The sequence below is a fragment of the Kogia breviceps genome, chromosome 4 (assembly GCF_026419965.1).
Source record: "Kogia breviceps isolate mKogBre1 chromosome 4, mKogBre1 haplotype 1, whole genome shotgun sequence".
Lineage (NCBI taxonomy): Eukaryota > Metazoa > Chordata > Mammalia > Artiodactyla > Physeteridae > Kogia > Kogia breviceps.
In genome coordinates this window covers 145729204-145741823 of record NC_081313.1, presented here as the reverse complement: position 1 = coordinate 145741823, position 12620 = coordinate 145729204, and the positions used below count along the sequence as shown (strand labels likewise).

The 12620-nt window shown below is 42.5% G+C and overlaps 1 long non-coding RNA gene across 5 annotated transcripts in view; it reads left to right on the top strand.

The window, feature by feature from the left end:
* Positions 1–12620, top strand: part of LOC136794077 (uncharacterized) — a 58818-nt gene that overhangs the window by 24283 nt on the left and 21915 nt on the right. For 4 of the 5 annotated variants that reach the window (XR_010840342.1, XR_010840343.1, XR_010840345.1 and 1 more), the window contains one exon: positions 186–1976. This is a non-coding gene — a long non-coding RNA (uncharacterized lncRNA). Of the gene's footprint in view, positions 1–185; positions 1977–12620 lie in introns of those variants that run through there. The other variant, XR_010840341.1, reaches the window with a different exon arrangement.

Sequence of the window (12620 nt, the reverse complement as noted above, 5' to 3'; positions counted from 1 at the left end):
ACATGCTGTGCAGCCAAAGAATTTTTTTAAAAAAGTTATATTCCTGTATTATTGAATTTAGTGGTTTAGGTTTTGTTTGAACATTTAGAAGATTTCAATTTATTTACCAGGAACAAACAAAACATCATGTAAAATAGTTTTCCAGAAAGTATTTCCATCATTCTCTTCTTCCCTTTCTCGTGCAGACTGGTGTTTTATCCTGACAAGCTCTGCGTCATTCCATAAGAAAGCTGCTCTTCTTTTGGTTTCACAAGAGATGGTGAACAATGGTAAAATATCCAGTTTACCTAAGTTTCTAGAGTACACTTCAGGGAGCAAATGATGGGGTGGGATGTTGGGGCAGAGTGAGAGCTACAGATTCTGGTGAGACTGAGAGTCAGTCACAAAAATTACTGGGCTGTGGTGAAGGGAGAACAAATATAAATCAAGTTCCTGCTGGTGGACAGGAAGCCACAGTGAAGAAGAATGGTGTGTAGCTGGGCTGTGTAATTGGGCCCATAAGTGCTGTGTCTTCTGATGGTAATTATGAACAGAAACCAAATAATAATTACTGCTAACATGTAGGTGACCAATCCTTGAGAGCTGAGGCAGAGAGAAGGAGAGATGGCATTATACCTTGTCTCTGGTTCATTGAGTTTCCCAGGCTGATTTGTGACCAATCTTGGGTGAAATCATAACTACATCATTTTTGCTAAGGTGATCAGCTTCCGTGGGGTCCTTTCTCTGCACTCTGTCCAATGATAAAGCCCACTGGTTTGTGCCTCCTGGAAAACAGTTATTCCAAAACAGTATAACTGAAGCATTGATGGAACAGCCGTGAAGAACGTGTTTCCACATGGCCTCATACCTCCGTTTCAAAGTGCTTTAAAACTTTTTTCATCCAAAAATCAATAACAGGAAAGGATTGGGATCAAATCCCGTACAGACGTAGTGAAAGAAAAAAGAGAATAAGGAGCAGAATAGCATCTCTTCAGACAATAAAATCAAGTTGGAAAAGACAGGTCCACAAACCAGATCAAAACTGTAACCTGTTATTTCACAGTGGGCTTTTAAAAGATGTTAGGAAAAAGAATGCAAAAGTTGAAAGAACATGGATTGAGGAGGGAATGGGAAGTTATTGTTTAATGGCTATAGAGTCTCTGTTGGGGATGGTGAAAAAGTTCTGGAAATGCTAAATGCTGATAAATACAACCTATGGGTGTTTGGTTTTAGTTGATCTTCTTCCATGTAAGGGTTTGGAGAGATTCAGAGACTATGCGGCTGCCTCCATCTTTCTGAGGTCCTGCTCAATCTTTTTTGACATAATTATTTTGAATTTGGAGAGTGGTGATGTTTGCACAGCACTGTGAATGTATTTAATGGCACTGAATTGTATACTTGAAAATGGTTGAAATACTACATTTTGTTTTATGTGTATTTTACCATAATAAAAAAAGATGAAAGAACAGCATAAACCAGAATTAGGTGAGATGATAGAACTCAGGATAGAATTCAAAGTAAAAGAAAAATAATTCAGAAATGAAGACTACATTTATAATAATACATAGTGGGTACTTCCCGGGTTGTCCAGTGGTTAAAAATCTGTCTTCCAGTGTAGGGAATACATGTTGGATCCCCGGTTGGGAAACTGACATCCCACATGCTGCAGGGCAAGTAAGCCTGCACGCCGCAACTACTGAGCCCACGTGCTCTGGAGCCCACGCGCCACAACTAGAGAGCCCACGAGGCACAGGGAAGACCCCATGCACTGCAACGAAGAGCCTGCGTGCTGCACCTAATACCTGACAACACAAAAACTAAACAAATAAATTAATTAAATAAATTAAATAAAATAATACGAGTGAATGAACATAATGGATAATGCCTTAAGAGAAACAAACAAGAAAAGGAAAAAAAAATTTAATCAAAAAGAAGATAAAAAGAATTTTATAGAAATGGCAAACATAAAACAGGCAAAAATAGGACAGCTCTGAAAAGAGTAATATAAATAGGTGTAAGAATCTATTATACCATAAAAGTGACATTTAAAATCAGTGGGACAGATTAGTCAATCAATTGTGATACATACATGTTGGGGTATAAATATTTCTCTGGAAGGATCCACAGCATGACAAAAGCAGATGTCTCTGAGGAGGGAAACGTGTGGCTGGGGAAAGTGGGAAAAAGGGTGACTTTTCATTGAATTGTCTTGTGTATGTACCTTTTCTAATGTTCTGTCATGTGAATCTGTTACCTCTGAAGTTCGCTGAGTTCAAACCCCAGTTCCCCAAATTGCTAGCTCTTAATCCTGGGCAAACTCTTCACACTCTCCAAGCCTCTTTATCTGTGAAATAAGGTCAGTAACTTAGCCTGGTGCTGCCTGGCACAGAATAAACTCTCAATAAATGGAGTTTATTAGTGAAAAAACCCCAAATGCCCATCAGTGCAGGAATGGATTTTTTAAATGGGGTGTATATGTGAAATATACAGTCATGAAAAGGAATGAAGTACTGACACGTGCTACGACATGGACAAACTTGAAAACATTATGTTAAGGGAAAGAAGCCAAACACAGTGGTCATATGTGTATTATTTCATGAAATGTCCAGAAAAGGCAAAACCGTAGTGACAGAAAGCAAATGAATGGTTGCAGGGACTGAAGGAGGATGGGATGAAGAGGGCCTGCTGATGGTTACGGGGGCTTGTTTTTCCGGTGATGAAAACGTGATGGGTTAGATGACGCTGATGGTTGCATAGGCTTGTGAATGTACGAACTGACACTGAATTTGCAGTTTCAGAAGGTGAATTTTATGGCATGTGAATGACATCTCAGAAAAATAATTTTGAAAATGAAAATTGCCAGATTTCCCATAGTCACTATCCACTGTCTCCATCTCTCCCTTCTCCCCACTGCATTCCTTTTGACGCCCACCCCTGCCACTCTCTCCCACCCTCACTCCCTCGAGCTGCCCCACGAGGCCTCCCAGGGAGCCCCTGAAGCGCTGGGCGCCTGCGTCCTGTGGCTGTTGGAGCGGCTGCCCAGTGTGTGTGCCCCCACCACTCTCACCCGTGAGAGTGGCCGCTTCCCTCGCATTCTTCTCGTGCGTTTCAGCCGCGGGTGATGTTTACAGAAGGCAGCATGTGCCCTGGTCCATGGAGGAAGCCCCTCAACTTAATATTTAGGCCCGTCCAGAAGTTTAATCTCATCCACCAGTAACCTCAGGATGCTGTGCTCTGAAAGCCAGGTTGGCCACCTGCGGGCACTTGCAAATACTGAGGACTTCGGAGGCATTTGGGCCTCCAATTGAGGCCTTGTACCTCCACATGCGATGTGACCTCAGCGCTCTGCTGCACCTCTCTAAGTGAAGTGGCACAGGAATACTGACCTTGTCTGTTGTTGCCAGGATTAACTGAGTAGTGCATTGGCTGCCCTGGTGCTTAGGTGTTGAGTACATGGTGATGTACATACCAGGCCCTATTGGTGGGCCTCCTGATGCAGCAGTTCCCTTGGCTCTGCCCCTGTCGTCAGCTGCCCCTAGGATAACTCGGAGCCCGAGCCACTTCTCTGGTAGATTTCCCTATTCCCCCACTATGGTCACACCTGCATAAGGCAACTCAAACCTTTCAGAGATGTGTTCTGAACCTCTTCTTTTCATAAATACCTATCTGGTGGTTGTGAGACTTAAGGCCAACCTCCCCAAGAGACTTTTTCTGTTTCTCCTAGGAAGCCTAGACTCATCTTCTGTCATCTTCAACTCTACTCAAATTTTGTTCTTTCAACCCTGACCTCTGACCCTGCTTACTTCTGCCATTTCATCCTCACTCCTGCTTCCTTTCATAAATCCATAAATCTCTTTTGGCCTTCCTACCCCTGGGCCAAGTTCCTTCCTCTTTCCTCAGTTTTTACCCCTTTCTTCCCGTTTCCTTCCTTCTCCCATCCAACTTTCAGTCCTTCCTTTCACATGCAGACTTTGATTCTAACCCCATCAAAAACATACACGTCACAGTTAGCAGCATCTCAAAATTCAAAAGGTTTATTACTCATCTATTAATTCTATTACATTTATTTCTTCAGTTTTATTGTTTTTAAATATATCAAAATAAATAGAGGAATTTATACCTATCTTATCTATATATGGAAGAACAGCTGGTACCCAAGGTGTCACCAACAATCCTAGCAGCTCTTACTGTACGTATCCGTAGTAGTCAGCAATTTCCATTTCTTTTTCCCTCTCAATGAAAAACGTCAGTTTCCCCAGAGAGGTGTATTTGGCAGCATTCTCACGTTCTTGTTGAGCCGCCTCTTCATGGCCGCCCGCTCTGGCCTCTGCTCTTGTTCGATGGGCGTTGACATTACTGGCTCAGGAACATTGGGTTGCCTCCACTGAATTTGGTGCTTCCTGAAGTCTTGGAATAGAAATGGGGTTTGGAGCTCCGGTGAGGACTGGTGCTTAGTCAGAGCAGGGGGAAGAGGCTCCTGCTGGAGAGAAGTGGAAGGTGAAGTTTTGTACGGTGCAGGCCTCGGAGCAGCAGACGGACGGACACTAGGCTGGGTATGGTTGGTCCAACCCGCTTGGGTTGGGTTGGTTGCAGTTGGCTGAGCTGGTTTGGCGGGACCTGGCAAAGAGGCAGGAGGTGGCTGGGGTGAACTCACTGCAGCAGGTTGAGCTGGGTTAGTAGAAGCAGGCTGGGCACGGTCAGCCACAGCAGGCCGATGTGAGGCCAGAGACTGTGGCCTCTGAGGAGCAGGTCGAGCTTGAGGCTTGTCCCAGGCAGAAAAAGGCAGAGACATCCAGTTGACCTTCCCAGGAGGAGGCAGCTCATACTGGGATGGAGATGGACACTCTTTTTCAGCACTGCTGTCTGGTTTCTGGGCTTGGCCTTGAGTTTTCTCAGGACCCTGACCCTCACGTGGGGTATGCCGCCATGGCTGGATCGCTGGGGGTGGCTGGCGGTCTTTAGGGTTGATTGAATTTCCCAAGACCCGACAGGAAGAGAGCCCAGTTTTCTTATCATTCTTCTTCCCCAGTGCATGAAAAACCGTCACAGACTCCAGCATGCGCGTGGCTAGGGAGGTTCGAGGCTTTTTAAAGCTCTCTTGTGTAAGCTCAGTTTGGTGTTTCTTTCGCTTTGTCTTGGGAATTATTGGCTTCTCTTCTGCCTTGACTTTGTTCCCTGACTTTTTATTCTCTAATGTAACAGATAAGGAAAAAAAACACGCTTTGTGAGACAGTCAGTGATTTGTCCAAAGTCACACAGATAGTAAATGTCAAAATCAAAACTGAACTTAGGTCTCCAGACTTCTAGTTCAATACTTTCCCTCATTATTCCATGCTATTTTGAATCCACTACTAAATGTAGGGGCAAAATAAATGTAATGAAAAACTTTCAAAAGTTTCTTTTCTCACCTGACATGGTCAGAGAAGAAGAGGAAACATCAACTGCAGATACAAGGGATGAGGAGACAACACTAGAGGATGTCTGAGTGGCTGCAGCTGAACGGCGCATGTGTCCAGTACAAAGGTCACTGGTTACTGGTCACTGGTCACTTGTGACGATCCAAATTTATTTACAAACAACTCCACGGAAACCCCAAGACTCTAACAAGTGGTAGTAGGTTTGGTAGGAGAGGGATGTCACAAAGCATGCGGTTTAAAGGTATGAGATAGCCAATAGGGAGGTCCGATCCCCAACAGGAAGGCAGGATTGGGTGAAGAGAGTGTAGGAGAGCTATAACAACACCTAAATTTCTGAGCTCCGGGGCGGAAATCCTAGAAGACAAATATACCTCCCCCAGGCTCTTAACATTAGGGAAATCATTGCAACATTTCTTACAGACGTTCATTGATATAATTAACAGTTACTTATATTCCACAGAGTATTATATTTTATGTATCATATACTTATATATATATATATATATATATATCATTAATATCCTTAGGAAGGAAAGAGCCATCAACTTTGAACTATTACAGTTGTTCTGAAATCATATCTGTCTAATTAGTGAACTTAGAGCAGTTTTTCAGGAGCAAAAGTAGGGATGAAGAAGCTCTTCCTGTAACTTGGTTAAAGAGTAGGGTGAAGTTTGTTGAGTGTACCTTGTGGAGAATGTTGTGGTCCAAGGCTCTTTTAGTTTCATCCCCTTGACTCCTACCTTCCTTGGGCTGGGCTAGGCTGGGCCCGGTGGGACTTGCGACTTACATTTCTCTTCTGCTTTCTTTTTTTTTTTCATTATGGGCATTGTTTCTAGGACAAGCCTAGATCTTGCATTCTTACCTTCATGGATGTTACTTCCTGTCAACTTCCAGCAGCAGGAGTCTTCTTTTCAGTGCTTGATGCTTCACAAAATACACTCAGCCCGTTGGAAGCAAATACCAGAGAGCAAGGAAACAGAGCTGGTTGCAAACCTTTCCTCTTCCAGCCTTTGGTTGCAATTCTTTTGCCCATAATTTGCTACCTCCAGTTCCTTGGGCCACACAAGTATCCTGCCATCCAGCTCTTTTATGTGTGAGAGACATTCTAAATACTGTCCCTTTTTCTTTGCACAGAAGTATATACAGTGTGGCAGTTACTGTAATCTCCTACCCCTTGCAAACAGCCACTCTAGAATCTCAGACCTCTAGGATTCTCCATCTTGCATGCTTGGGTGCAAGGCCAAACAAAATGAAGAGGAGAATAATTAGAGAAAGAAGAGGACATTCGTGGAGAATTGGGAGCAGGTAAGGTGAAAGGGCACAGGAGAAAAGAGATTCATGTAGATTTTTTGTTTTCTGTGGGAAACAAGTTGACACACTTGGCCTCATTTTGTATTACCAGAACAGACAGTTATAGATATATTTAAGTAGCTTGATAGTGCAGCAACTGCCGTGAATTCTGTACACTAAGGAGAACAGTCTTACATATATTTTTCATTTTGTTTTATGTCATATTACCTTATTGATAGCATTCACTGGTATGTTTGTAAAATACAGATTTTTCTAAATGCTCTGGTTTTGTCTACAGGGTTATTTCCTTGTCATATTTTTAAGCACTCCAACATTGTAAGACATACTGCATGTTTTTCTCTTGACGATGGCTTATCTTGACGCATCATGAACTAACTTGACCTGTTGAATTTTGTGGAGAAACTTTAAAGAGGGTCTGTGAAAAAGGCATCGTGGTGAGTCGCATTATGCTCCCAAGCGTAAGGAGCTGATATGTGCCATCAGCCCAACTTGGCCTGGATTGCCTCTGTTTTAGTTGCCCTGGTTAGTGCTTTTCTCCCTCACCACGCTTGTGACTGTGATAGTGTCAGTAAGGGCTGAGTTGCTAATGATTTATATGTGAGGTAAGCTGGTTTGAGGGAGGAAATCTATGGATGTAGTCATTTTCCTTGGTGGTCAGCTTTCAGGGGTGCAAAGATTGATCTTTCTGGGGACTTTTCCAGTACCAGGAAGATATCCCATAGATGGGACCTCCAAAGACACACATTTAATTTTTAGGCCTGTTTTTCCTATTATGAGATATGAGTTTTTTCCCTGATGGGGATGATGCTTATCTGAGAAGAAATTGTGAAAGGTGTTGTAGTATAGAGATGTGGCTTAAGCTTTTAAGTTTTTCTCAGGGTTTTTCCCCTAAGCTTCCTACTTCAGAAGGCCTATTTACATGATACTACTATGTGACCTGAGGCTAACAACTTACTAAATACCTGCAAGCCAGATCAGTGTCTCTTTTCTCTATATTTCCATGGACATCAAGGGACCCATAGCTACTGCAGGTTAGGGTGGGTGGTGTGAGATTGGGGCAAGTGTGGTATGACAAATTTTGGTATCACTCAAATGTTTGCCTATTAAAATACTCAGTTCCAACATTCAATTCGATGTAGGCAAACCCTTAGTTAAGCTTTCCTTGGTTCCAAGCCTATGTAACCTATTTTCTCTCCCTAGTTCCAGCCATTTAACTTTAGCTTGCAGGCTCAGCCTCATCTTAACCTCTAAAAGAATCTTACATGTAGGAGGAAGAAACTACAGAGCTCTATTTCAACACTTAGGAACATCAAGCTCTACCCTGACCTAAACCTTTATTCTTATAGTTAGGGTATTGTCTTGTCCGGTATACCCACTTTCTGCATTTTGAACCCATCAAGTTAACCGAGACCTGGCTTGGTGTAACATAGCCAGTTCATCTACCCCTGAGGCTGTCCTTAATTCTTCCCATTGTCACATTTTGATTTAATTAAATACTGGAATCCCTCAAACCCTTGCATGTGTCCTGATGCCGTATCAGATACTGGTCGATTTTGTTAGTGTCAAAAACTTAGCTGTCTGATTCTCCAAATATGCCTTCCTCCTATATTTTCCATCCCAGCATACTACATACCCATGAAGGCATTGTTATATCTCATGTTGGACCCACTCCCATCCAGAGGCCTACTCTATGCTAGTTCCCATACTTTCTGGAAACCTTGTTATGGCCAGGTCTTGATTTTTTTGTGCTCCCACCCAAAGCCTGTATCTTTTAGCAAGCTGGAACTATAAGACCAACACAGATTTTCTAGTTTCTGATAGATTTATGTCACAATTTGTACATTGTCATTTGTGTAGATATTTGTATCATTTGTACTTTTTGACCATTACATGCCTATTGGATATTTTTCATAAATTGCAAAAGAATATTATATGACTTAGCACCAAATTGAATGTGCCTAATTGTAAGTTTGTAAACTTTGTTGAGCTAGCATGTATCTTTTCTTTATCCAAATAGTAATTTACTAATATTGTCCCATTTGTAATTATGTGGAAGTTTTCAGAATTGTAAATAAATGCTTGTGGATTGAAACTTGGTTAGACTATGACTGTCCCAGATACACTAAAGCTAGTGATCTTTTTACTCATTCATTCATTCATTCAATAATTGTGACATTCCTGACTCCGTTTACCCAGCTCAAATGGTTGTGAAGGTTACTAACCGTGTATGTAAGATACTTTCAGAAATTAGAAACTAAAAAGTAAAACTAACAGAAAACATTTCCTATTATAAATAACAATGGAATTTAGTATGCTATTATACCTTCAGACCTACTGTAGGACATGCTGTTCTTTGCTGTTCCATTTGAGGCAGGATTCACAGTTTTTCTAACGGGTACAGATCACTATGCCTGATACTGTGAGCAAATGTTATACTTGAGCTCCACTCTTATCTCTCTCAGGCTTTTTTTGGTATTGTGTAAAATGTAAATACATACTGTCAACCTCCAGCATACCAGGCACATAATGGAAACCCAATAAATGTTTCACTGTGAGTGGAGTATAAGTTGATAGAATATTTTCGAAGGTTGATTAGGCAGATTAGATTGATTGAAAATCTTTCAATATTTTTTACTTTTTTTTTCTTTTCTTTTTTTGTGGTATGCGGGCCTCTCACTGTTGTGGCCTCTCCCGTCGCGGAGCACAGGTTCCGGATGCACAGGCTCAGTGGCCATGGCTCACGGGCCCAGCCGATCCACGGCATGTGGGATGTTCCCGGACCGGGGCATGAACCCATGTCCCCTGCATCAGCAGGCGGAGTCTCAAACCCTGCGCCACCAGGGATGTCCCTACATTTATGAATTTTAAATGTGTTACATTTGTCTTGCAGAGGTCTTCTAGAATGCAGAGCCTGAGGCAAGGATTAAAATGCTGGTATTTTGGGGGGGTTGTATGTAAGAACAGAGTTGTGAGGGTGGGGAACAGGCTTCACAATGAGACAAAAAGACACACAGGTTGTTTGGTATATATGTTCACTCAGCAAGCTGGACTTACTTTGGGAGGCTTGAAAGGAAAAACCATTCCTGAGAGTAATCCACAGAAGGGAGAAAGAAGCGGGAATTTGCTGCCAGGCTTCCTCCTGTCTTATGCATTTCATTAATCAATCAAGGCTCCTTCCATGGGAGACAACTCCTCTACACTTCTGTTCATCATCTCACCCTTCTCTAGCAGCTCAGAAAGCCAGAGTTGTGGCCTGATATGTAGCATTTCCTCCAACTCTAACATGGAGGGATGGCTGAGAATGGAGAGGGCTTGGTATGGAGGCCCGGAGTTTCACCTGGGCTCTAGTCAGCTCAGAGAGTGCTAATTAGGTTTGCTGGCAAAGGCAAAACAGGGGAGTGTGGTCCAGGGGGCAGATGGCACCTTCAGGGAGGGGGAGGAGGTTGAGGGAATCTGAGACCATTCTTAGAAGCTGTGTTTCCCATAACAGGAGCTATGAATGAAATAAATGCTAAATAGTGATACACGGTACCTTGTAGAAAAAGGAGTAATTCAGTAGGGGGGTAGGGTTGGGAGAGAAGGCTTTACTGAGGAGAGGGGGCTTCAAGAATGATTTGTGCACAGAGGCTATAGGAGAGCCATTGTAGCCAAGGGAACAACCTGAAAGACAAAGATACTGCGGCATAAACATGTATAATGTTGTGGTCAAGAAATGGCCGGCACACTGAAGCATGGAGTGGAACACGGCAGAGGCTTTGAAAACTCAGCTGGGAGTCAGATCACACAGGGCCCTGACAAGGAGTTGGAAATGGATTCTGAAGGCTGTAAGCCATTAAAGGTTTCCAACAGGGGAATAACATTAATGAGCTTGTTTTAGGACATAATTCTGGGGCAGTGGTTAGAATTACATTAGAAAGGTGGTTCAGACAGGATCTAGATAGGGCCTACCTCCAGAGCAGGAGTGTGTGTAGTTGATTTTGTGGGTCCAAATCATGACTTAGGGCACTGAATGGCCTGCACTCCTGGGACATGATGCATAAAAATCAAGCTTACCAGACTGAGGTTAAACCCAAAACCAATTTAATTGGCAAAGTCTCATTACACTGGCTAGACTGAACTCATGTCTATATCTCTACGCTTTACTCAAACCCTACCAAGAAGATAAGACACCTAAACATTAAGAACACAAGAGAATGGGAGGGATGATGAATGGTAGACACACACACACACAGACACAAACACAGAGAGAGAGAGCGAGAGAGAGCAATAAAAATGTCAAAGATATTAACTCTCAGGATGGAGAAAAATAAAACCTCATTGTGTGCAGCAAGGGGAAACTAAACAAAAAGTCAAGGTGACTGAGCACCTTACTACAAGTCTACCATACACTTCCATCAGCCCTGAGTGCCTCAATCTTAAGTACTAAATGACAGGCAAAGATCACCAGATATTTCAAGATCACATCTAAAAGGAGAGAAAGGCATCAACAAACAGGACAACACAAAAACAGCTGACAGGGAACCAAAGAAACTTAAAAATTGATAACTTTAGAGAGAGACAAGATAATGCATTCATTAAAAAAAATAAAAAATGAAATGCCTGGGAAAAAACATTGCGAAAAGAAGAGCTAGCTCTTGGGGATTAAAAACATATAGCAGGGGACCTCCCTGGTGGCAAGTGGTTAAGAATCCGCCTGCCAATGCAGGAGACATGGGTTTGAGCTCTGGTCCGTGAAGATCCCACATGCCGTGGAGCAACTAAGCCCGTGCACCACAACTATTGAGCCTGCGCTCTAGAGCCCACGAGCCACAACTACTGAGGCCCATGGGCCACAACTACTGAGGCCCTCGTGCCCTAGAGCCCGTGCTCAGCAACAAGAGAAGCCACCACAATGAGAAGCCCACGTGGTGCAATGAGGAGGAGCCCCCGCTCCCTGCAACTAGAGAAAGCCCGCGTGCAGCAACAAAGACCCAATGCAGCCAACATTAAATAAATACATAAATTTATTTTAAAAAATATATAGAAGAAATATGTATATAATATCTAGCAGAAAACCTAAATAATCAACAGAAGGGTGGAAATCTGAGAAAATTTTTGTGATTTAAAAAAAGAAAGGAAAGATTAAAACTGGAAAATAAAAGAAAAAATATAATTAACTTAGAGGTACATTTCAGAAAATCCAATCGTCAACTAATAGAAGTTCCCCAAAAAGAAAATAGAAAAGATAAAGCGAAAAGAAAATTTCCCAGAACTGATGCACATAGCCTGCCAGACTGGAAGACCTCACTTAGTATCTAGCATTATGAATTTAAAAAATACCCACACTAAGTCATATCATGAACTTTCAGGACACCTGAAACAGAGATCCTAAAGTTGCAGAAAGAAAAATTACAGGTCACAAATAAAAGTTCTGGAATCGGAATAGCACAAGGCTTCAAACGGCAACAATGAACTCTGGAAAACAATGAATAAATGCATTTTAAAGTGCTTACCTACAATTGTACAGTCTATCAAACTACTAGTGCAGTGGAAGAATAAAATAAACCCGTTTCAGACATGCAAAAGCCTCAAAAATTTACATCCCATTAATCCTTGGGAAACCATGGAAGGATATGCTCCACCAAAGAGGGAAGTAAACCATGAACGCAGCCGCTGTGGATCCAGGACACAGAAGAGAGGCATAAGAAAGGAGCAGGGTGAAGGCAAAGAGAAATCTCAGGGCAAGAGCTACGGCTCAGGTGTAGAAAACAACCGACGTGCCTGTCACATGTTGAACTGTGCTCCTGCGGAAGTCATATGTTGAAGTTATCCTAACCACCTGGACTTCAGAATGTGACCGTACTTGGAGATGGCATCTTTAAAGAGGTAAGTTTAGATGAGGTCATTAGGGTGGGCACTAATCCACTATGACTG